At 35.9% G+C, this 24,072-nt stretch overlaps 1 protein-coding gene across 2 annotated transcripts in view; it reads right to left on the bottom strand.

The window, feature by feature from the left end:
• The window catches only part of LOC122414787 (elongation of very long chain fatty acids protein AAEL008004), a 78,024-nt gene that overhangs the window by 40,833 nt on the left and 13,119 nt on the right, over window positions 1–24,072 (bottom strand). Inside the window, exons 5-7 of one of the 2 annotated variants that reach the window (XM_043426394.1) lie at window positions 12,941–13,520; window positions 11,347–11,614; window positions 11,034–11,260 (exon numbers count right to left, since the gene is read on the bottom strand). The gene's annotated coding sequence lies outside the window, so the exon portion shown is untranslated. Of the gene's footprint in view, window positions 1–7,957; window positions 8,363–11,033; window positions 11,261–11,346; window positions 11,615–12,940; window positions 13,521–24,072 lie in introns of those variants that run through there. The other variant, XM_043426386.1, reaches the window with a different exon arrangement.

Consider the following 24,072-nt stretch of genomic DNA (forward strand, 5'->3'; position numbering starts at 1 on the left):
AATTGGTAAGGCGATTACCTACCAATTTAGAACTGTACGAAAACTTATTGGCTTTCAGACCAGATGAGTGTTTAAAGACCACACAGCCAGCTTTTTCTAAATTGCCGATTTCTCTTGCACGTGACTATATTTATTGTGTCTTGCATGTTTTTAATCTCAAGTAAGAATTGCTTATAATAGTTATGATTCTTTTCATTTTTTTACAGCCTTCAACGTTGATAAAGATAAATTACAATGCGAATGGGAGAAAATCATCTGGGTTAATTGGACAGAGCATTTCGAAGGTATTCTACCCTCAGAATCGGCAGCATTTTAGAGTGGTGTGATACGGTTCAAAAACGCAGGGGGAGATCTCGTTTTTGAAAACATCGCCCGATTCGCTCTGCACGTGTTGTCTTTGCCTTTTTCGAATGCTGCGGTGTAAAGAGTGTTCAGCATCATGAACACCGTAAAAACGAAGCCGAGAAACCGCATGCATAGAGATATGCTGGTTGCAATTATGCGCGTCAGGCTTCGATTTGGAATTGATAAAAGTTGCTGCCATACATTTAGCCAACTGAAAATATGTACAAACTCTTCACTTCTAAAATATATGCGGAGGTCAACGATACCGCAACAGCAACACAAGAAAGCGACGACGAAAATTTCGAAGATGACATCATCGAAACTTTGACGTTATACGAATACGAAGACAAGACACAGCTAAATAATGCTATGTAATTTTTAACTTGTGCAATATATAGTGGCATCTCGTTCTTTCAATTTCCGCAATTTCGTACACAAAACACAAAAGAAACCACGAAACTACGAATATATTTACTTGAAAACAAAAATTCATTTCAGTTAAATCTTATTTTTTCCTTTATCCTTTTTAAATTTTTGGCGCGTCAATTTGCGCGATTTTGGGCGATTTCGAGCGCCATCTCGTGATTGCGATTTCGAGCGACTTGAGCGCTGTATGTGCGTATAGCAAAGCTATATCTTCTTTACGAGGCCTCCAGTGACTCGAGCACAACGCTCAACGATAATACCCCCTCTCCACACCGACCGTCGAGCAAGTGAGAAAGCGACACTGTCCACACCGCTTGCTTGCCTGCCGGTGAGACGGCGAGACGGGCCGTCGTATTTCGCATAACTTCGAATATTTTTCAAGTCCCCCGAAATTTCTTCATCAAAGACTTTTTTTTCGGTCATTACACATATACATCATTTGATTCAGACCGGCATTAAACGTGTTCCCAACCTATCGTGGGAGGACATTTTTTCGATTTTGCAAAATTTAAAATTCGGCTTATCATTGAATTTTTTCAAAGTCCGACTGACTCTTGTGCAAAAAAAAAATTTTTCGGTAATCACATGTAAACACCATTCCATTCAGAATAACATGGAACGGATTTCTGACCTATCGTAAGAGGACATTTCTTCGTTTTAAAAAAATTTATAACTTCACTCATCCTCAAATTTTTCTCAAAACTCGACAGAATTTCTTCAAAGGGGACTTTTTTTCGGCCTTTACACATATACACCAGTCGATTTAAAATGGCATGGAACGTACTTCTGACCTGGCCTTGAGAGAACATTTTTGTGTTTTTCGGAAATGTCGTATATCAGTTTTGTGGATCCCCAGAAATTGTTTCAAGGGTTTTTTACGTCATTACACATATATACCATTCAATTCAGAATGCCAAGGAAACGCGTCTTCGACCTGTTGTATCATAACATTATCTCATTTTTGAAAAATTTCCAATTTGCATATATTAACCCATTAACGCTCAAGCGTCCCGATTTTTTTACCAAAGTTTCAACACGATTATTTTTTATGTTATCGGCGTTGAAAAAATTTTGTTTTCAGATATATCGACATAGAATTTTATGCTCTTTTAGAATATTGGTTCAAAATTTCGGTTAGACATAAAGAAAAAATAATATGCCAGATTGAAACGTGAAAAACGTGAACAGTTTTGAAAAAAACCTTTTTTTATATTTTTTCTTGCAATGTTACCGCAAAGAATTCATACTGTAATCATAATCAGAGCTGATGGCGATAGTTGAAGTTTAACAGGGAATTTTCATGTAATAATTGAATCACTCCTTTTAACAATATTATGACGGCAATAACGTAAATGTTCTACAAAATTGTAAGCTAATTTTTTTCTCGGAAACTATTGAGCTTAGCTCAAATTATGTAGGTACGAAAATATCTTAGAATTGATCGAAAAATATCATCAAATTTTTTTAAAAGTTTTCTGAGATGATTTTTGGTTTTCCAAAATATCATGAAAATTAAAATTGACAAATTTTTTTCTTGAAAAATTTGAGGGTATTCTTTGACCAATTCTTAGATATTTTTGTTCGCAGATAATTTGTGCTAAACTCAATAGTTTCCGAGAAAAAACGATATTTTTTTTTTTACTTTGCATCCAGCCGAAAAAGGTGATTGAAGGTGAAAAAAATGGATCCCGGAAGGAGAGCTCTCCAAAAAATTTTTTCGAACGGCGCTTTGCGTTTAAAGATTTTCCATAAGAATAACCCAGGAAATGATTGAGACCTCCGATTATTGTATCATAACTCTTCAGGAAAAAATCGCAGAAAAACGACAATAATATAATCTATAGAAAATCGATTCCCCTACAAAAAGTCTTCATGAACATTCAGCTTGGAGCAACCATTCTCGTGCTATCACCCTTCGAATGATCATGATTACAGTATGAATTCTTTGCGGTAACATTGCAAAAAAAAACAATACAAAAAAAGGTTTTTTTTCAAAAATGTTCACGTTTTTCACGTTTGAATTTGGCATATTTTTTTTTCTTTATGTCTCACCGGATTTTTTAACCAATATTCTAAGAGCATAAAATTCTAAGTCGATATATCTGAAAACAAGATTGTTTCAACAGCTATAACACAAAAAATAATCGCATTGAAAGTTGGGTAAAAAATGGGGACGCTCGGTTGTGAATGGGTTAAAAAACACTCAAGGAACACAATGTTGTGAAGCGAATTTTCCGATCAATTGTGGCAAGTCCCTCTGTTTCTGCCTCCAGAAGCAAATCGCAAATAAAAAAAAAATATGAATGATCAAAATTCGGCTTTGGGGCGGCGTTGTCGACAATTCAACCCTTATGACGCGGGTATTCGGGAACGAATATTTCGACCAAACTTGGCACGTCTTCCTTCTTTGACCTCACGAAGTGATTCGTGAAATAAAAAAGAGGTGAATGCTCATAGGAAAAATTATACGAAATTTTCGAAAATTTCAACCCCCGAAATGGCGGTGTTCCGGAACAAATATTTCAACCAAACTCGGCACATCTTCTTTTTATGTCCTCACGAAGTGATTCGTGGAATAAAAAAGAGGTGAATGCCCATAGGTCTGACAGTTTCCTCTTGAGCCAGCTATTTGTCGAAAATTTCAACCCCCGAGATGGGGGTGTTTCGGAACGAATTTTTCGACCAAACTTAGCACGTCTTCCTTTTTTGACCTCACGAAGTGATTCGTGAAATAAAAAAGAGGTGAATGCCCATAGGTCTCAGTTCCCTCTTGAGTCAGCTGTATGTCGAAAATTTCAACCCCCGAGATGGGGGTGTTCCGGAAAATATTTTTGATTGAAATATGGCACGGTGGCGTATATCAATCATCGAAAAATATTCGCGAAATAATTAATTGGAGAATCCTCATACCGTGATTTTGGCCAATTATTTTCAACTTCAACCCCCTGGAAGGGGGGTATTTTCGATTCAAATTTAGCATGTTGGTGTGTTGTGATCATTGAAAAATATTCGCGAAATAAAAAATTGGAGAATCCCCATATTGTAATTTTAGAAAATTATTTTCATCTTCAACCCCTGGAAGGGGTTGTTCCGGAAAATATTTTTGATTGAAATTTGGCATGTTCGCGTGTTTTGATCATCGAAAAATATTCGCGAAATAAAAAATTGGAGAATCGAACATTTTTTTCATTTCAAATCGTTGGACTCCAACGTTGCAAACTTCAGCATCATCACGACGCTGAAGTTTCCAACGTTGGAGTCCAACGAAATGAACGAAAAAAACGTTTGTAATTCACCAATTTTTTATTTCACGAATCGTTGGTGTGCAGCTTGAAAAACTACGAATCGCAAATTTGGCAGGGAACAAAATAGGAGAATTACTGGAATTGTTGGAGAGTTTTTTCGATCATTTCGTTGGACTCCAACGTTGGAAACTTCAGCGTCATAGCATCATCAAATTCGATAGATTTCGTTGGAACACGAAATCGTACGATGCAGATTTATTTTTGTTTTTTCATTCCATCCTGGTTTTATACAATGAATGAACAAAAAACGAGAACGATCGGCACTGAATTTTGCATTACGGAAATTGGTATTTTTTCTCTCACTTCAATTTAATTGTTGATTATACGGAGAAAACGGATTCGTTTTGTATAGTGAGGAATATATTATTTTCCAAGAATTTTCAAAATATTTAGGCACCGATTACAAACAGCACAGAATTTTTTGAATTTTGCTATTTTTCGTCCCTTGAATTCTAAACAACTTTACGTGGATAGCAAAAAGTGATGCACGTGAGAACTATATTTCGTTCTGTTTTCGAGTGTTATTCGTCATATCAGACTCACTAATAAAAGGAAATGTATTGTAAATCACAAATTTTGACTGTCAGCATAGTTAATTCTATGACAAATACACGAATATACACCGAATACGTGGGACATTTTACCATAGAGAGTTTTTTTCAGGCTTGCCCGAGCATATTTTACAATATAAACATTTGAAGTGACTGAAAACATTTTTTACTATGTTTATAGAGAAACAAATTTTTAAGTCTTTTGAATGAAAGGTCTTTTTACTATGGTGGATAGAACAATTCTTATAACTGCTCTTCGAATTAATGTTGCAATCCAGTTCGTATATACTATCTCTATACTAATCCAGTTCAATATACTATTGACGAAATATTGTTGTTTAGCAAGATCAAGAAATAAATAAATATCTGTTTAAAAATCCAAATTCATAGACTGGAAAAGATCGAGCAGGAAAGTAACGAGTCATTAATTCGTTCTGCTTACCGAATAATGTAGAGGAAAAGAGTCGTCAAAACCCTTAAAAAAAAGACGAAATATTACAAGATATGAACGTGAGATAACTACGAGGTTTTGAGAGCACGTTCCTAATTAAGACACTTGTAACTTCACTAGCTTTTCCTGCTACTACTTCAATCTCACTCTTCAACAGTCAACTGTCGAGATTACACACACAGACGCACATACTTTTCTCTTCGCCTTCCCTCTCCCTCTGTCCCTTTCTTCATTTCGTTAAGGATTCTCAGTTCATTGTCAACGTTTTGGGTGTAAGCGCAAACTCTCAGGTAATAATCACGTTTGGGATCAACGAATTTAAATAGAATGAATTTTGGAATGTTTACACACGGCCCTGAAATTTTCGAGACTAACAAAATTGAGCGACCCATTATCGAAGAAAATGTACGAGTCATTCACGGTGCATTACTTGTCAAAACGATCAATTTTTTCATTCGAAGACACAGAATCTGAACAGTAGAAAGACAAAAAAATGCGATGTTCGATAGATTATCATGTGTCTATACCGACACGTCAAAATAGACACGAAAGAATGCAAGAAAAATGTTTTTTCTTCTTCAATCGACCCAATCTTCATCGTAAATTTGATATCCACGTCCCAAAAAATCTCTACTAAATTTTAAAAAAAATGAAATTTTGTTGCATTCCAGCAATGCAAAGCCCAAGTTGATAAAATGATTTCTATACTATGGTTGCGTTTGACATATTACATACACTGTCATATTGTTTTTTTCTATATAGAAACTATGTGGCGAAAGTACTACATATAGTATAGATGACTAATCCAGACAGATCGAGCGAGACGAAACTTTAGTCCGAATTGGGAGGGTGTCATCATGCTGCAAGAGTAGAAAACCTACTTAACAGGCGGAAATAGAACGAGTTCTATTGTGAATCGTGAAGCAATGACAGTATCGTATTAAATACAATTTGAAAGATATACTTGTATTTGTGGTTGAAAGGAAAGAAATATTCCATCAACACCTAATTAAAAGTCATAATTTGTATTTTCGAGTTGACAGACTACATTGAACGTTTGCATTTCAGTTCCGTCCCCACTGTTGAGAGCACTAGAAGGTCAACACAAAATAATGTCTGACTTATGATGGATGACGAATATTCCGAAAAACAGCTCGGGCGACAAGCACGAAAGAGAAATACAATGAAACAGAGAAAGAAAAAAAAATCACGACGAAAACACCTTTCAGACTGACGAGTTGTTCGATAGCCAAGTATTCGGCTATAATTATCGATCGAAAGACTCGTAAAAGACGTTAACACGTGAAATTTGTTATCGCAAGGTCCAATGGCCGTGAAAACAAAACAGACGTCTCGTCCGATTAAAACCCCCTTAAATAACTTCGATATCTTTGATCGCGCGCGTGACCAGTACGATGAATCATATCACCTCGTTTAACCTCAAATTTCTTACAGAACCGCGCCTACTTTTCACTGTACATTATCGTCACAGGTATTCTCGAAATCGATGTATTTTCAAGAGAGATTCACGCGACTGATTCAAAAGATAGTTTTTAAAATGTCGAAAAAACATAGTAAAATCCGAAAATAGTAACGAAACGCCATATCACAACTGAACTAAAGTGACTAAGTCTGCTGAAATTCACATGTTGCTAGTACAGTACGAACTGAAACAATATTTAGCTTCGTTTTCGTGAATATGAATAATCCAATATTCTCATACATAGAACGTAATGCTGACACTCTCGAGGATCTTTTAATACACATAACACGTATAAAAACACATTTGTGCCGATGAAGAAGTGAATATGTCATAAGAAGTGATTATGTCTCTCGTGACTGTACAAGCTCTTACAGAGAATGATCGAGTGAGAGAACAATTGGAATAGAAAAAGAGAGAAGAATGAATCGATGGCGCGCGGTGTGGTCGCCTGGTACTCTAACCTCAACCGTCTCCGCGGTATAGTGCAAGATTCTCGTCGCGCTGCTGTCACGCTGCTACACCACAAAAAAGCACATACCGAACGCACAATTCGTTTTTCATTGAAAGCCATGAACAAATATTTCTCCCACTTTAAATAAGAATTTTCTGACGTGAGTTGATTTTTCACAGCTTTGATTTCGCACAATCTCCCATCTCCAATTACAATCCATCTATCGGCGGTACACAATACTATCGATATTATATATACGTATATCTACATACATAAACAATTATGCGCGTGTGTGCTCAAGTAACAATATTATAACCAATATTCGTTACGTTTACCGTATAATGGCTCAACATATTTTACAACGTAATGAAGCCAAGCAAGGACAAAAAAAACATGTTATATCAAGTATTTCGGTGTATGCCTGTGTAAACGTAGATGGGATAGGAGCGTCCTGGAGTCGAGTTTCAGTATTGGACAAACTGCGCCCGCGCACATGGACCCAACTCAACAGTTATTATGCATTATATACGTTTACTCACACATACATTGTTGTAGATATCTTCATGATAATATATATATATGGATAAAAATCCTCGTACTATATACGTGTCTGAATAAACGTATATATGTATGCATTCGTTGTAAACTGATTCACACACGCGCCCATAAATCAGTATGTATGGATATATTGACCGTTAAGATGAGTTAAACTTCTCAATTATCGTAGTTCAACGTCAAGTACGTATGGAAATTGAATCCATACGAAGGTATAAAAAACCACGATTTATTTCCCCCCCATGAGAGAAAAGATTCCCGTCAACACCAAAGACTTATTCATTTTGCATTAAAACTTGCAAAAATAAAAAAAAAAATGGGAATAAAAGGGGAAAAACGGAAAGAGACACGCTCGTTTCTGACCAAGCAGACGCACGAGACTACACCCACCTGTGCTTCTCCAATCTCTTAACTGTTCCTCTCGTAATAACCTCGCGAGCACATACGCGCGGAAGCTTGAAAAAAGCCGTTTTTATTTTCTGTTCACCAAGCGTCCTCGTCGCACGTTTATTTATATACACACGCACACGTTATACATCGGCCCGCTGCTTTTTACTATACACACACATGTATATATTATATATGTGAATGTCTATATACATGTATGTTCTTTGTTTCGCACGTATCAAAATTTGAGAGGTTCGTCAACGAAAACAGTATTTTTTGACTTTATCGAAACCGGAGTCTCGATGTATATTTCTTAACGCGTGAGGCACGCGCTCGCGCCCTCGTGTACGAAACTAAACTGTCACCTGGCCGTTTACGGACTTCAACATACTCTAAGCCGAGTACCGGCGGAATGAACACTGCCCGCGCCGGCGACTTGGATACATCCAGACCACTCTTTCTATCTGTTTCTCTCTCTCTCGAGAACTCAGGGCTGTCGTAAAAACAGGCACGAGTGGGGGCCCTTCAAAATATTCTGCTTACCGACAGATCCATTGAGAGTCTTTTCGCATATATTTTTTTCCTTCTACTGTCACTAAATGTTGCTACGTTATTAGGCTTTTAATTTATGCAACTATTTCGACGATTTTTGAACGCGTATGAATAATTCATTGGAATTTTACTTGAGGATATTTCTTACCGCGACTCTCTTTTTTTGCATAGGTCATTCATCGGAATTTTATTATATTTTAAAGGTCACCTTTTTTGACGTCAATAAGCTACCATGTTAATAATGGACTATGAACAACCTGTCAAATATTTTCCGTTTACCGGCCAATGCCACTGCTGATTCGTAAATTGTATTGTAGTTCCCTCTGGCGGAACAAATTCAATGCTGACAATGCAATCTCCTCTGCAAGGGGGCGTTGATATGATGCTGATGTGACGTATCGAAACAACCCGGAAAACGGACGAATGTGACTGCGAATTTTAAACGCGGAACAATTTTCGAAAACTCTTGTATTGTGTATTTTTAACCAAACTAAAATTCCACCCGGAACGTATGTGAATGCACCAAAATTTTAAACTTCGAGAAACGAGCCTGCATGTGTTCATTTATGTCGGAATAAAAAACTCGTGAAAAACTTAAACCCGATCAATAATAAATATGTAGCATTGTTTTTCAAAACTCATCGTGTTTGTAATAAACGGCAAGAACTTTTGAGCTCGTTCTTCATTTTTATTTCCAGATTATAATATCAAATTAATTCATAGGATGTGTGTTTATTCGTACTTTTTCGATTTACCTATGAATCGCGGAGGTACCCAATCCAATAATTCAACTAAGGTTCATCTTCGTCCTTAGACTCGACGAAATTCACGAAGAATGGCGGTTATTTCACTTTTTCGAATGGCAGTTCGTGGTAACTGGAGTAAATTATTGGTAAGTTCACATACTTATACTCGCGAGTAACGAAACAAAAAAACGTCCCAAAAGAATATTCCTGTTTATTTGCATTAATCGACTACGATAATTTACTTTTAAGGGCCCGCGATCGGGCTAAAGCTGTTTAATCGGCGCGATTTGGGCGATTTGGTATTTTGCAGTGCGATATTTGGGCGATTTGCATTATTTGCGGACGAAATTTTATTCCACCGAAAAGTGCACCGTTTTCCCCCACCGTTTTACAAATTCTCTGATACTTTCGTAATCATGGGGAAGTGGGGAAAATATTAAGAATTTTATAAAAAAAAGTTGGGAGAGTGAAGCTACAATGAAAGGTAAGTACATCAGTTGCGTACTACTGAAATTCGCGATATCATTGTTGTGAATTGTGAAACGGTAACAAAATTAGCAGAGCTCGCAAAGAGCTACCGCATACTACCGCTAGGTGGCGCGGCGCGCGTCTTCCATCATGGTTCATTCAACGCGACACGCACGCACGGGACACATGATGGGTGACGTTTGCCGCGCGTTGTAGGATGGGAGTATTTATGAACTTCAACTCGAAAAAAAGTTGTATTCTAAGCTGGGCGTGAAAACATGCCTCCGCAAATGATCATTGAAAAGCTAACCGTCTTTTCCTTCATGTTCAACGATTGTCATATTTAGTTAGTTCGATGCGAGTCGAACTCTCGAGCGTTGAGAAAACCGCTAGATTTTCCCGTCAAGGAGGGGACGAAATATATAAAAAATTTCCATTATTTATAAGAAAAACGATCGTTTTTCTTTTTATTCACAACAATTTTCACTGTGGAAAATTTTGATTTGAAATCAAACTCATCCGAGGTCAAAAAATCGCTAGATTATCTCGCTTCAATAAAAGCGGTTGAAATGAATAAACAATTTTTATTGTTTATTGGAAGAACGATTGTTCCTCTGTTCGTTTTCAACGTTTTCCATCGTTCAAGATTTCGATTTGCAATCGAAGTCTACAGTGGTTGAAAAACCGCTGGGTTCTCGCTGCATTGAGTGGTTCAAATAAAATAATTATTTTTACGTTTTATAATCGAAAAAGATTTTTCTTTTACTCATCACCAACAATTTCGATGGTTGAAGATTTCAATTTGCAATCGAATTCTCCAGTGGTTGAAAAACCGCTGGGTTGTCGCTTCAATATGCGGATAAAATGAAATATTTTTACATTTTATAAAGAAAAAAATGATTCGTTTTCTATTTATCGCCACCGATTTCGATGGCTGAAGATTTCAATTTAGAATCGAATTCTCCAGTGGTTGGAAAACCGCTGGGTTCTCGTTCAATTAAAATAATTTTACATTTCATAAAAAAAATAACGATTCGTTTTCTATTTATCGCCAACGATTTCGATGGCTAAAGATTTCGATTTAGAATCGAATTCTCCAGTAATTGGAAAACCGCTGGGTTCTCGCTTCAATGAGCGGTTCAAATAAAATAACTATATCCACGTTTCATAATTGAAAACGATTCGTTTTTTATTTATCACCAACGATTTCCATTGCTGAAGATTTCGTATTTAGAATCGAATTCTTCAGTGATTAAAAAACCGCTGGGTTTTTGTTCGAAAAAACGATGGGATGTAATAGAAAATTAACTCACCGGAATAAACAATTATAATTAGGTTCTTTTATTATTTGAACCTATGCTGATCATCTCACTAAAATCGTGTGCGCTCTGAATGCAGCCAAATCGAATACGACGCATCCACGACGTACACTCCGCCCCCTTCAATTTCTCTTCACAATATTCTGCAATGCGACGAGTCATCGCTTTCTGTCCAATCTAGTGGATTCACCGAGGCAATGTCGATCGCGTCATGGTGTTTTCTATTGAGAAAGACAAGAAAAATTAATACACAAATGTAAAAGTATAAATCACTCACCAAAATTCGGGGGCTGTCACTTTTACCTACCATACCTGTCATACCTCAGAAAATTGATTAAAAGAATATAGAAGAAAATCATCCACTGCAATATGTGGATGATATTCATCAGGGTTACACCCCACTTCATTTATTCCAATGTATAAATACACCATTTGCTCCAGAATGAAATGAGCCTTCCCATGTTTGTACTCAGCTTCTCAGTCAGCGTTCCAAACTCTCGATCCAATCCAATACACAGCCCTCCGCATCACATTGGGATGCCTCTGATCGACCCCAACTTTCTTGAATCCATGCCCTGTAATTATCACATGGAAACACATTTATTAATACAGCTTACTATAAGATATTCAGCCAGAGCCTACGTATCTGAAAACTTTCCACTTATACCAAAACAAAAGCTCGCAACAGGCTTCTGAATCAAAAATAAAATGGATACTCAGAAATTTTTCAGTTTTTTGTCTATGCGCCGACAGTTCTATTCTCTTATCATTCTGATCCCGCCGCGGGATTGCTCAAAATTTAATCCGAGATTATCATTGTGGTTGACACAAAAAATTTTGTACAGGATTACTACTAATGAAGCTTATGGGAGGGATATGTAGCAATGAAAAAGTACCGCAGTTTGAAATTTGATGAATTTATTTTTCAAGTAAAGAATTTCAAAACTATGTAGTGGAATGATTATGAAAAGATGGAAAAAAGCTTTTCTAAATCGACAACCCTCTTCAATTTATAGAATTCTAGGTGTTCGGTAGCATACGGTGCAGTGCAATACTTCAAACCACAGTGTGTGATGTAGTTATGTCGCTTCAATCTCAAATAGGACAAATATAGGGCTTAGCGCTTGCATCCGTCATACAAAACCCACATCGAAAACATGCCTCCGCAAATGATTATTGAAAAGGTAACGGTCCTTTCCTTCATGTACAACGATTTTCATCGTTAGTTCGATGTGAGTCGAACTCTCGAGCGTTGAGAAAAACGCTAGGTTCTCCCGTCAAGGAGGTGACGAAATACATAAACAATTTCGACTATTTATGAGAAAAACGATCGTTTTTCTCGTCACCAGCGATTTTTATCGTTGAAAATTTCAATTCTAAATCGAAATCTTCAACGATGAAAATCATTGGTGACGAGTAAAAAAAGAATCGTTTCCGATTATAAAATGTAGAAAAATTTTTTTAAATCGAAAACGATTTGTTTTCTCGTCACCAACGATTTTCATCGTTGAAGATTTCAATTTATAATCGAATTCTCCAGTGGATGAAAAACCGCTGGTTTCTCGCTTCAATGAGGGGTTCAAATAAATAAATTATTATTTCTACGTTTCATAATCGGAAACGATTCTCTTTACTCGTCACCAACGATTTTCATAGTTGAAGATTTCGATTTAGAATCGAATTCTCCAGTGGATGAAAAACCGCTGGGTTCTCGCTTCAATAAGCGGTTGAAATGTATAAACTATTTTCATTATTCGTGATAAGAGCAATCGTTCTATTCTTTACAACGATCTTCATCGTTCAGTATTTCGATTATCCATCGAATTCTCCAGCGGTTTCAAAACTGTCGGGTTTTTGCTCGACAAAACGGTGGGATGTCATAAAATACAATATTAACTTACCGGAAAATATAATTTTAATTAGGCTCTTTTCATTATTTGAACCTATGCCGATCATTTCATTAAAACCGTGATCCCTCCAAATGTAACCAAATTGAACGACTCATCCGCGATGTACCTTCCGTCCCCTGCAATTTCTCTTCACAATATCCGGCAGTGCGACGATTCATCACTATCTGCCTAATCAAGTGGATTCACCGAGGCAATGCCGATCGCGTCGTTGTATATTCTGTTGGGAAAATCAAATAAATTAATATACAAATGGATAAATATAAATCACCAACCAAAACTCGGGGACTGGAACTTTCACCTCCCAAACCTGTCAAACTTCAGAAAATTGATGAAAAGAATCTCATCCACTGCAATATGTGGATAATATTTATCAGGGTTACACCTCGCTCAATGTATTGTATACTTATCTCAATGTATAAATACATCATTTGCTCCAGAATGAAATTAGCCGTCCCATGTTGGTACTCAGCTTCTCAGCCAGCGGTCCAGACTCTCAATCCAATCCGATATGCAGCCCTCCGCATCTCATTGGGATGCCTCTGATCGACCCCAACTTTCTTGAATCCATGCCCTGTAATTATCACATGGAAACACATTTATTAATACAACTTACTTACTATAAGATACTCAGCCAGAGCCTACGTATCTGAAAACTTTCCACTTATACCAAAACAAAAGCTCGCAACAGGCTTCTGAATCAAAAAGGAAGACTATCAGCGGAAACATATAGGTCAAATCTATATAGAATATGGTGAGCAGCCACAGTGACTCTCGCACTCATGAAAAGCGTAAGTCAACGCTATGCTTCGAAATCTTAAGGTTGTTTAGAAGAAGAGTGGGGGTAACTTTCCTATGCTTATACATTGGGCGCCGTAGCTATTTTTTTTTGGAGCCCTATAAGCTTGTCACCAGTATTTTTTATTTTATTCCCTCGATGCAAATGCCCAAAATTTGCATTATCCATGTCTTTCATCGCAGTTAACACGATATCTCGTCTTGTCTCATTTTTCAATGGTTTAACCTTCATTTAATTGAAAATTATAAAATCATGAACAATCGCGACAACGTTGGGGCCCTTTTGTCGCCCGTGCTCGATAACACAGGCTTGAGTTTGGCTCCTTACCGGCTGATGGCTGATGGCAATACAACCTCAAAAAAATTTTAAACGGTGTCACTTGCTCTGTATATTTTTGGACACAAACAAATTTTTGAATTACGGGATCATGAATCGTAAGCAAAGTGAAGGCACCACTATCGTGGTGAAAAAAAAAGATTAATGTGGAAAAATAAGTGTGTGACGGAACCGGTGTATAATCAGCGGTTGAAGCAAAAACAAAATATTCGGAAACGGGTCTCATCAACGTGTGATGATTTGACATCTGCAACAATAGCTCCTCCAAAAAAGTCGAAAATGACATTTGGGCCATATGTCTTCATTGAAATATAAATAAAAATTTTTAAAAATTGTTTTTACATCATCAAAACAACTTTTTTCTTTTTTTTATACATAAAAAAAATGTTTCTCATTTTTTCAGGTTTTTACTTGATTTTTTCGTAAAAATAACATTTATTTTTGTAATTATGTAAATAATGTATTTTATGTAAAAACAAAAAAAAATTTTGGGAAATGTTAAATTTTTTTTGGATTAACGTTATTTTTCAAATTTTGCGCGCGTATTCAATAGCGCTGTTTCAATCTAATGTACTCCCCTTCCTTCTGCCGCGACACTGCAACGTTGCCACGCCTGTCAGACACTCATTCGTTTGGAGTTAATTTTGACACGTTTTTCAATCTTTATCTCACTACATCTCCGAAGAAATTCTCCAAAGCCCAAAAATTTTGGTACTGATCGACGCGGAATATTTCAGAGATTACGCCGTCATTTTTTCAATAAAAATTCAATGACATGTTCAAATATATCATGAGTTTAGTGAGATTGCGCATGGCTCTGTCCATTAGAAGCTGTACTAAAGCGCTCAAAAGTACGCAACTTTGCGATTTTTTTTCTCCATAAATAACCTCCCAATCAACTTCAAATTTTGCAGGGATATTGCTTGAATATTCGACTACCCACTGCGTTAATTTCAAATCATTCTCATAAGACGTGATTTGTTTCTAAACAACCTTAAGGAGGGTGGCTACATTCGTCGAAATGATAAGAAATTGATCAAATTTGGTGATAATTGTCTTCGACATCAAGTGCGAAAACACAAATTTTTTCAAAATTTTCTTCTACTTAGTTATCGAGTAATTGCGCATTAAAGCAGATTTCTTATGCCCGGAATGTATACTTATATATATATGAAATCGCTATGCTTATACACGTAAACTTTAGTAATCAATTACTCGATAACTGTACAGAAGAAAAATCTTAAAAAATGTGTATTGTCAAATTTGACACTAAAGAATATGTTCACCAAATTTTATTAAATTCTTGTCATTTTGAAATTTTTAATGTATTTAACATTGTTTAGCATGGCAACATTGTATTGTCGCTAGCCACCCTCCTTAATTTTTCGGCTCAAAGTTTCTCAAGTGCACTCGGTTCAAACAAATGACCTGCAATAAAACGGAGAATATTCGACTGTGTAATGAAGGTCTATCGTGACTTTGAACACGTGTTTCTTTATTTCCTCAAGAACTCCTCTATCGCTCAAATCGGTATTTCCTTTTTGAAAGCGTTGTGTTTATGTGCCACTGTAAAACAACCACAAACAGAACCAAAAAAGACTAAAAGTATTTGTTGACAATTCTATATAAAAATTCTGAACGGTAAAAAAGTAACAGATTTAGTCAACGCTTCGCTATTATTGAATTGATTAAAAATAATTCAAATATGCACTTTACACGCTAATTGTAAACAACTTCGCTTGGGAAAAGAATTCAATCAAGGAAAAAGTCGATATAATCAGCTCCGACACTCAATGCATATTGTTATTATATTCAAATTCATTCTACTGCATATATAGTTTTCAGGTTTTACGAGTTCTGCCTATTATTTTTATCCCGCTTGCCCTCTCACTTTGCTTTTTCCCCGTTTTTTAGTTTCTGCGAGAATCTCTTAGAATGTTGTCTACAGTCACTTTTTCCTTTCCCGTACCATCAAGGATAACTGCGGGAAACCCCGGCTCACGATACGGATGGATATATTTTTTTATTGAGTTTCAGCGGTCACCGATCCAACTATATTAGCCTCGCTCAAAGCTGCCCGGCGAGATAGTACACCAACGGTTAAAGAAGTTGAGGCTGTACAGTCATTTTTTTTATCCAAAAGTTATGACCTGTACCTTTCAAAAGTTAGGCCAGTTTACAGTTTGGCAATGTTGCATACACTTTAAAGAAAAGTTGAGGAAAAAAAGACGAAAAACTGGTGAAAGCTCAGTCGAAAACACGAACGGTGACGATCCTAGCCTCAAAAAACTGCACGGGAAACAGATTATTATTAATATAATCGCAGCAAATCTCCTAATAAATCTGAAAAAAATTGACATTATTCAGCAAGCCGTGCTCATGTTGCCCAAAAAATTTCATATTTTTAGCATCATTTTTAACGGAGATATCACTGAATGTGTCTTGACTTCCATAAGATTACATATTATTTGGCCCAAATTGTTATTGATTTTTCTCAACTCCTAAACTGTCTGAAAATTGAACTGATTTTTTTTTACACTTCACTTTATAAGATGCAATCGGTTTAAAAGCGATGACATCATTTTCATTCTAATGCCTCAACTTCCTTAACCTATCAATTTGATGACATCGGACCGTACACGCAGCGGCAAAAATCAGATTCTTGAAAAAGGTTTTACAAGTTTTGTTCTGTGCCTGGTTGAAAAGTGATCAATCATAAAATTGTGGTGAATTTAAAAATCATCACAATTTCTCCATAAAAAATATGGAGAACGAAATGCTAAAGAAATATTGAAAAAAAACCTCGAAAATAAAAATGAAGGTTGAAGATAAATAAAATCACGTTTCATGCAAATCGGTCGAAGAGATTTACATAAAGAAAATATTAGCTGATGTACAAAAATGGCAGAGATAACGACGTTTTTACAAAAGTAGAATTCAACGCAGTGATTGGTTTTCAAATCAGCATTAAATGTTGATGTGTATATCGGTGCATAATTCTTTGAGTAAATCTTATTTTTCCTTTACAAAACAACTCTTTGTTTTCTGGTGTAAGGTATATAAGGAAAGAGAGAAGAGAGTAGTATTATATGCACATGAAAGACATTTAGCCGAAAGTCCAATCACGCACTCGATTGAAGAGCGTCGTAACTTTGAGATTCAAAGTTTCCTCATGAATCAACGGTTTCGGGATTTCCACATCTGCTACAGCCGGCAACCGTCATTCGCAGGGATTCTCAATCGCAGGCTCACTTGTCATTCGTCGTTCTCGGCTTCTGCCAGCCCTTCCGACATGGATCTATTTATTTAATTATCATCATTGGACTCTTTAAGGCCTGCTACACACGGTCAATAATATTGCGCAATATAGGTGATTGCACAATATTATTGAACGTGTAAATGTAGTATTGAAACATTGCGCAATCATTGAACAGAAGTTTGAGCTATCTTAAATTTATGGCGCACTACACACCATACAAACTTATTGTACAATGTTACTGTGCAATATATTATTGACCGTGGGTAGCGGGCCTAAAATTTAAATACCAGGTGTGTGCTGGTAAGTAAATTTTTTGGTTACTTTTCTTTAGAAAGAATGTTACTCGATTCAGCATTTCGTCTATATACCAATCAACTCCAATCTTTACTAGAAAGTCACTATGTATTGAGCTGCAACGAACAATCGCACGAGCAGTTAAACTAACGAAAGTAATGTTATTCACGCTCCTATCTTCCTACAATTCTCTGTCATTTCATACTATTGTGTTTACATACGTAAAATGTATGTATCTTTCGATGAATAGTGAATAAAGTGTTCCGTTTGCTTAAATAATCTTTTTTTTTTATTAAATATATCAGTCAGCATTTTCACATAAATTGCCTTCGTAAGCAGTCTCAACACTTGGTGACTTACTTTTCCATGCGTTTACGTCGACCGACGTACGCAACATTGATTTATAGGTTAGCCATCGTTTCGCTAGCCTGGAAAACATTTCACTGAATCATTACTAGCATTAAGATGATTTTTCCTGAAAAATTACATCAAAATAAATATATTGTTTGTTAAAATAATTTAATATGAAAAATTATATCGGAATGTCATGAGTTTCGAGGTTAAAAAACCAAAGTGTTTCTTATAGTCGCATAGATTAGAATGAATTTGAGCTAGATATTTTCGAAACTGTCTAGATCAATTCAAATGTTAAAAACTGCAATACGTCAAAAGTCTAATAATTTCGTGAGATATTCTTTAGTTAGCTTCGATATACTAGTTTTTATAGGCCGTTATTTTCAGTTGCGATAATTGATTTTTTGAAAATAAAAAAGGCTCACATCTTGTCAAGTGTATAAACATATTGTCTGACTTATTATGTATCCTCATGTCATTTATCAATTATGTTATCTACCTTTTGAACTTTGAAAAACTCTGAACTTTAGCTTGGTCAACAATTCAAATTTTTTCATTCGGTAAACAGCAGTGAAAAAACCGTCTGATTCTTTGACAATGTGAATTAACTAGACTCATGAGTAAAGTTCTTTCTGGAACGAGTCCATATTTGCACATATTTCATTGAACCGGTTGCAATATTTACAAGGATTCCTAAAATGTTTAATTTTCTTTTTCATTTTCATTTTTTATCCAATAAGCACACGTTATTGAAAATCTACATGTTATTACTAGAGATTTTCTGCTTAGAAATTGTATTGTGTTATATGGATTTTTTTAAGTTTGAAACTATGCTTCAAATTCTGAGTGAGTCATAAAAAAAAATTTGTGTAAACTAGAGAAAAAATTGGTCCCATATTTTCATTTGGTATAAAATTGGATTATCAGATGGACGTTGTGACAGAATATGGCAACCGAAAAATTATCTATTCAACAAAAAGCAAACCTAGCATTTGCATGTATAATAAAATGTATATGAATAAACACACAGAGGAAAAGAGAAATATTGTATAAAGAAAGTCATATCAATTTAAAAGTCAAATTTTATCAGAAAAATATTTGCTTTTTATCTGCAGTAACCAAATTTTCTGTCAACTTATTAGCGAAGCGTTTCAACCGTCGTGGTGTGACACTTTAATCTTACGTGCAGCAGCACGGTACAATTTTGAATCTGTTGAAAATGATTAAACACAACAGTAAAATAAAAACAAATGTGTTGTATTCCATTTGATTGTGAGTTGAAAATACTCAATAAAATTCATCTTTCGAGGCATGAAAACTAATCCTTTTACCCACGATGTCTTTCCTGGAATTACTTGATCAATATTCCAACGGAAAGAAAAAAATCTTTAATCCTCCAATTTTTTTTCTTCCCTAATACGTAATTCGGAGTTATTCAACGTAGCCTAATGATTCATGGAATAAAAAATTGGAGAATTTAAAAAATTGGTGTTTGTTTTGTTCATTTCGTTGGACCCGAACGTTGCAAACTTCAGCGTCATGAAAATCCATCATACATGATTCCAAAGTTATATTCATCTAATTCAATTGGTTACAGGAATCGTGCCGATCTACAGAGAGCAGCAACGCCACTGCAGTGGCCACTCTCTTAAGTCTGAATGAGCAATTACTTATGAGTGATCTCGGTTGAAGATGACATGGACTAAAAAAAACTTTACATTCGAAGATACGAAATATGATGAATTAAAGTTTTCGAAATTACGTGAAGCCAGAGACGATTGAAATTTCGTAAATTCTTAAAATCGTAAATACTGAATCGGTCATATCATTCTTTCAGGGGGTGGCAAGTCGACAAAATTGATCAAAATAATCCATCTGATCACTGCGAAATCTGAATAGTGTCTCAATATATCTCAATATATAGCGCAATGAATTTTGTTTTTAAACTTTCTGATCGTTACGTCACGAACGTGTAATCTTCATAAGTCGAATAGTATACGAGAAGTGAACAAAATTTCTATATTTTTCATATTTATAGAGCGGAACTTATGTCACAACAGAAGGAAGAAAAAAGACAGAGGAATTTCTTGAATTAACTCGCATGGTCGTTCGTAAAAAAATCTAAACTGCATCCGATTCAAATATAATCGTGAATGATTTTCAATGTTTCGGAATCGAAAAAATACGCCTCGAAGATTTATTTTTTTGTAAAGTTGTTTAAGAAGCTTTAAGCAATTAATTAATCGAAGTGAAGGGAGAGAGAGAGAAAGAAAGTGGCTTTGTCGATCTAGGTATTACAACTGAAATATAAGTACTGTGGCTACTGCTCCGCATGAAGAAAAGTCGCGACAGCCTTGCCAGGTTTAATAGTTACGCAACCAGCAGTCGAATCGAAGCAGGTCGGGCGTGTTAGAGACCGCGACGGCGGTCAGCGAAAGTGATTCTACCTGTTTTCTGGCTACACGGATTCATCCATGAGGCCTCCTCTGTTCCAGTGAGAATGCTTCGAAAATACTCTCCATCACGGAGCTCATTTTTTTCAACCAATTCCAAGTAGATGGATGTTGAATTAACAAATTAAACTTTTCAATTACTGATCGTCAACAACAATAACAGTTATAAAAACATATATAAACCAGCTCCTTCTGACGCCGATAATCTGAATAATTATGAGATCATAAATTACTTGAGAGAAAAGCATTTGAACTGGTTTCAAATGTTAATGCCCGCTAGGGACAGAAGCATTTGATTCTGTATGATTCCGATGGTCGTCGTTAGTCAAATTTTTGTGACGTACCGTTTACACACAAGTACATAAAAGATTGAACATTCTCGCCAAGCGAAACATGAACTTTTCTTATCATTTTGTCTCGAAATTTTTTTGAAATTGCCTCATTTCTAGCTCAATACTTCAAAAGAAATTCTTAAATTTCCACTCGATTGCTTTTGTTATTTCGATAAAGAATTCATTTATTGAAGCCATGATATCACGATATTTCACGACAATCTTCCTCCCAACTTACTTCAGCATTCCCGATAACTTTTTCTTCATAATATTTCGTTGCCTACAAATATTGAGAGCTCTTCATTTTGTGAAAATAAGCAACATCATTCCGAATGGACGATTGAGAACATGGCAAATCCTGCTCACGACCGTCCTCTCTTTTTATTGAGCTATTCCATAAAATAGAGCAAAGGAAAAATTTTACTTTTCTTTTACGTTTTACTGGACACCGTGGGTTCGATGTGTTGAGGCTAAGGTTGAGGAAGGAAAATACACCAGCGAAATTTTTTGACTCTGGAAAATCTTTTTTTACATATTTTTTGACGTTATAAAACGAAGAGTTTCTTTTTGTAGGTAAAAGTGGTAAAACAATCCAACTTGGGATACGTTTTGAATAATATTTTTGAAAAAATGAGGCTATCGAGACGATGTACTTGGCGAGGTGACTATGATTTGGAAAATGAGTGAAAACGCGATAAAATTTATTCTCATTCATCGTGACTGTGCGAGTTTTCCACTACGGTAGGATATTCATTAACTTCCACCAATTCATTTATTACATAGCGGAATATCGATCAATCTGTAAAATTCAGTGATGTAGAAAAACACTTGACCAAACTATCGGTCCAGCCTATGGATCGATTTATCGTGGATTTCTTGTTTCATATGGACAAGATAGAAATTCGTGCAGTTCGCATTAAGAACACCGTGGTGTGCACTGACCGTGCTGTTATGCCGTGGCGTAAACCTTCCTTCAGTGGACTCGGTACAAATGAAAACTAGGCAGGTTGAATCAAATATTTTCAATGTGGTTGAGCCTAAATCGCATCTATTTCACCTTTCGAGTAAACGCTGCTAATATTCGTTTCGTTAACAATCGTGTTGCCAGTATTCTGATGAATTTTTCTTTTTTTTATATATTTCTGCGTGTACCCATACAGGAGGGTGTCCATTAGAGTGTGTCGAAAAAAATCGATATATTTTTTTTCGGGCTCCACAAGCATTTTTTTCTTATTATGCCAAACGATAGAGTTAGCCGAAAGGACAGCTCAAAATAAAATTATTTCAGCCGGCCCACCGCATACTTCAATTTTCCATAATAATAACACGTGAAAAAAAACTTTGGTGAACATTGTTCCATATCATCTGTAAAAAAAATTACACAGATATTCTGCTGACGTATTTTTGTAGAGAATTGAATTCCCCACAAAAAAAGTCTTTAGAGTCATTGGCCTAGAACCAACCGTTCAACGGTTACAGCAGTTTGAAGTTTCTAACGTCACCTAGTCAGATTTCGCATGTATCATTTCCTGTTTTCGAGGTCGCTCCTTTTAATGGTGCTGTTTAAATTGGATTGAAAACTATTTTTAAGTATAGTTTTTCTAAAATAGCTTCTAGGATCGTTATCTAGGCAAAAACATCGGGTACATACTGTTCTCATTTATTTCAACGAACGACATAAATTGTTTGTCTTTACACTATTTGTTTGAATAAATTATGAAATTCAATTAACCAAACCGAATGCACAGATACAAATATACATAGGAAAAGAGAGAGAGAGAGAGAAAACAGTTCAATTTATTTCCCTTGCTTACAATTGAATTGATTAACTTATTATAATTACATGTTGGCGTAATACCGAACCGTTTCAGTCTAAAATTGCTGCTTTGCTGCTTAGGTTTTAAAAAATATAAAAAAACATAGGCTTCAGCCCAATTTAAACAGCACCATTAAAAGGAGAGACCTCGAAAATAGAAAATGATACATGCAAAATCTGGCTAGGTGACGTTAGAAACTTCAAACTTCTGTAGCCGTTGAACGGTTGGTTCTAGCCGAATTCAATTCTCTACAAAAATACGTCAGTAGAATATCTGTGCAATTTTTTTTACAGATGATATGGAACAATGTTCACCGAAGTTTTTTTTTCACGTGTTATTCTTATGGAAAATTGAAGTATGCGGTGGGCCGGCCGAAATAATTTTATTTCGGACTGTCATTTCGGTTAGCTTCATCGTTTGGCATAATAAGAAGAAAAATGCATGTGGAGCCCAAAAAAAAATATCGATTTTTTTCGACACACCCTAGTGTTCTATACAGCATCGCTCGATTCCTACTTTCTCCCAATTCATCAACTTCTAATTTATATTCTTATCCCCAAGAGATTTATCGCAATTGTATGAAATTCGAGTGAAACTTTTTAAAACCCGCCACCACCATAAGATACTCGCAAAAACTGCCACCCCCTCGACGGTTCATTCGCGACGTCCCGTGCATAGCTAAACGGTCACCGTATCAAGTATCGGTCTTGCCCGGGGCTGCTTAACTTTGGAGATCGCTGGAACCATACACCGACTGTGTACTTACGGCTGTCGACACTTGATAACGTATGAAGGAGACTGCGACACAACGGGGTACCCAAGGAAATATCCTGCTTTTTAGAAGTTTGAAAAACTTCATGCATATTGCTTACTCTCAAACATCAAGAAACGTGTGCTGTAACTTTTTGCAATTTTCGAAAAAAAATCTTTCTTGTTGGGGCACAACCTTTGAAAAAATGGTGAGATTTTTTTCTATTGCAATTTTAGTCCAATGCGACTTGACTGCTTCTTTTAAAAAACAATCAAAAAAAGTTTGAATTTCTTCAAAATTCCTCCTTCTTTCTATATTTTTATTTTTTTCCCAAAAATATTTTTTCTTAACATTTTTTTTTTTTTTTCATTCTGAAAGTATTCCTTTTGTTTCGTTTTCTGGAAAAATATACTTAATTGAAAGAAAACAAAACGAAAATCATTTTCGCAATTTTTGAAGGTACCACATTTTGTCCCGGTATCCCCTATATAAAGTCGTAAATATACGGACGTGGCCGGCAGAAATTGATTTATCGTCGATATCGGACGTTCATTGACTCATTAAAAAAACAGCAAAGTCACTGATTGTAGCAAACAATATCGGTTTTCGAACGAGCTCAATCACCTTTTGATCCCATGCGAATCGAATGATTAGCAGCTAGATTAGTAAGAAGTGCGAAAAGCTATTATACATCCAAGAAACTTGACGAAAACAAGCAAAGCGGATGGGAG

The sequence above is a fragment of the Venturia canescens genome, chromosome 1 (genome assembly GCF_019457755.1).
Source record: "Venturia canescens isolate UGA chromosome 1, ASM1945775v1, whole genome shotgun sequence".
NCBI classification, from domain to species: Eukaryota; Metazoa; Arthropoda; class Insecta; order Hymenoptera; family Ichneumonidae; genus Venturia; species Venturia canescens.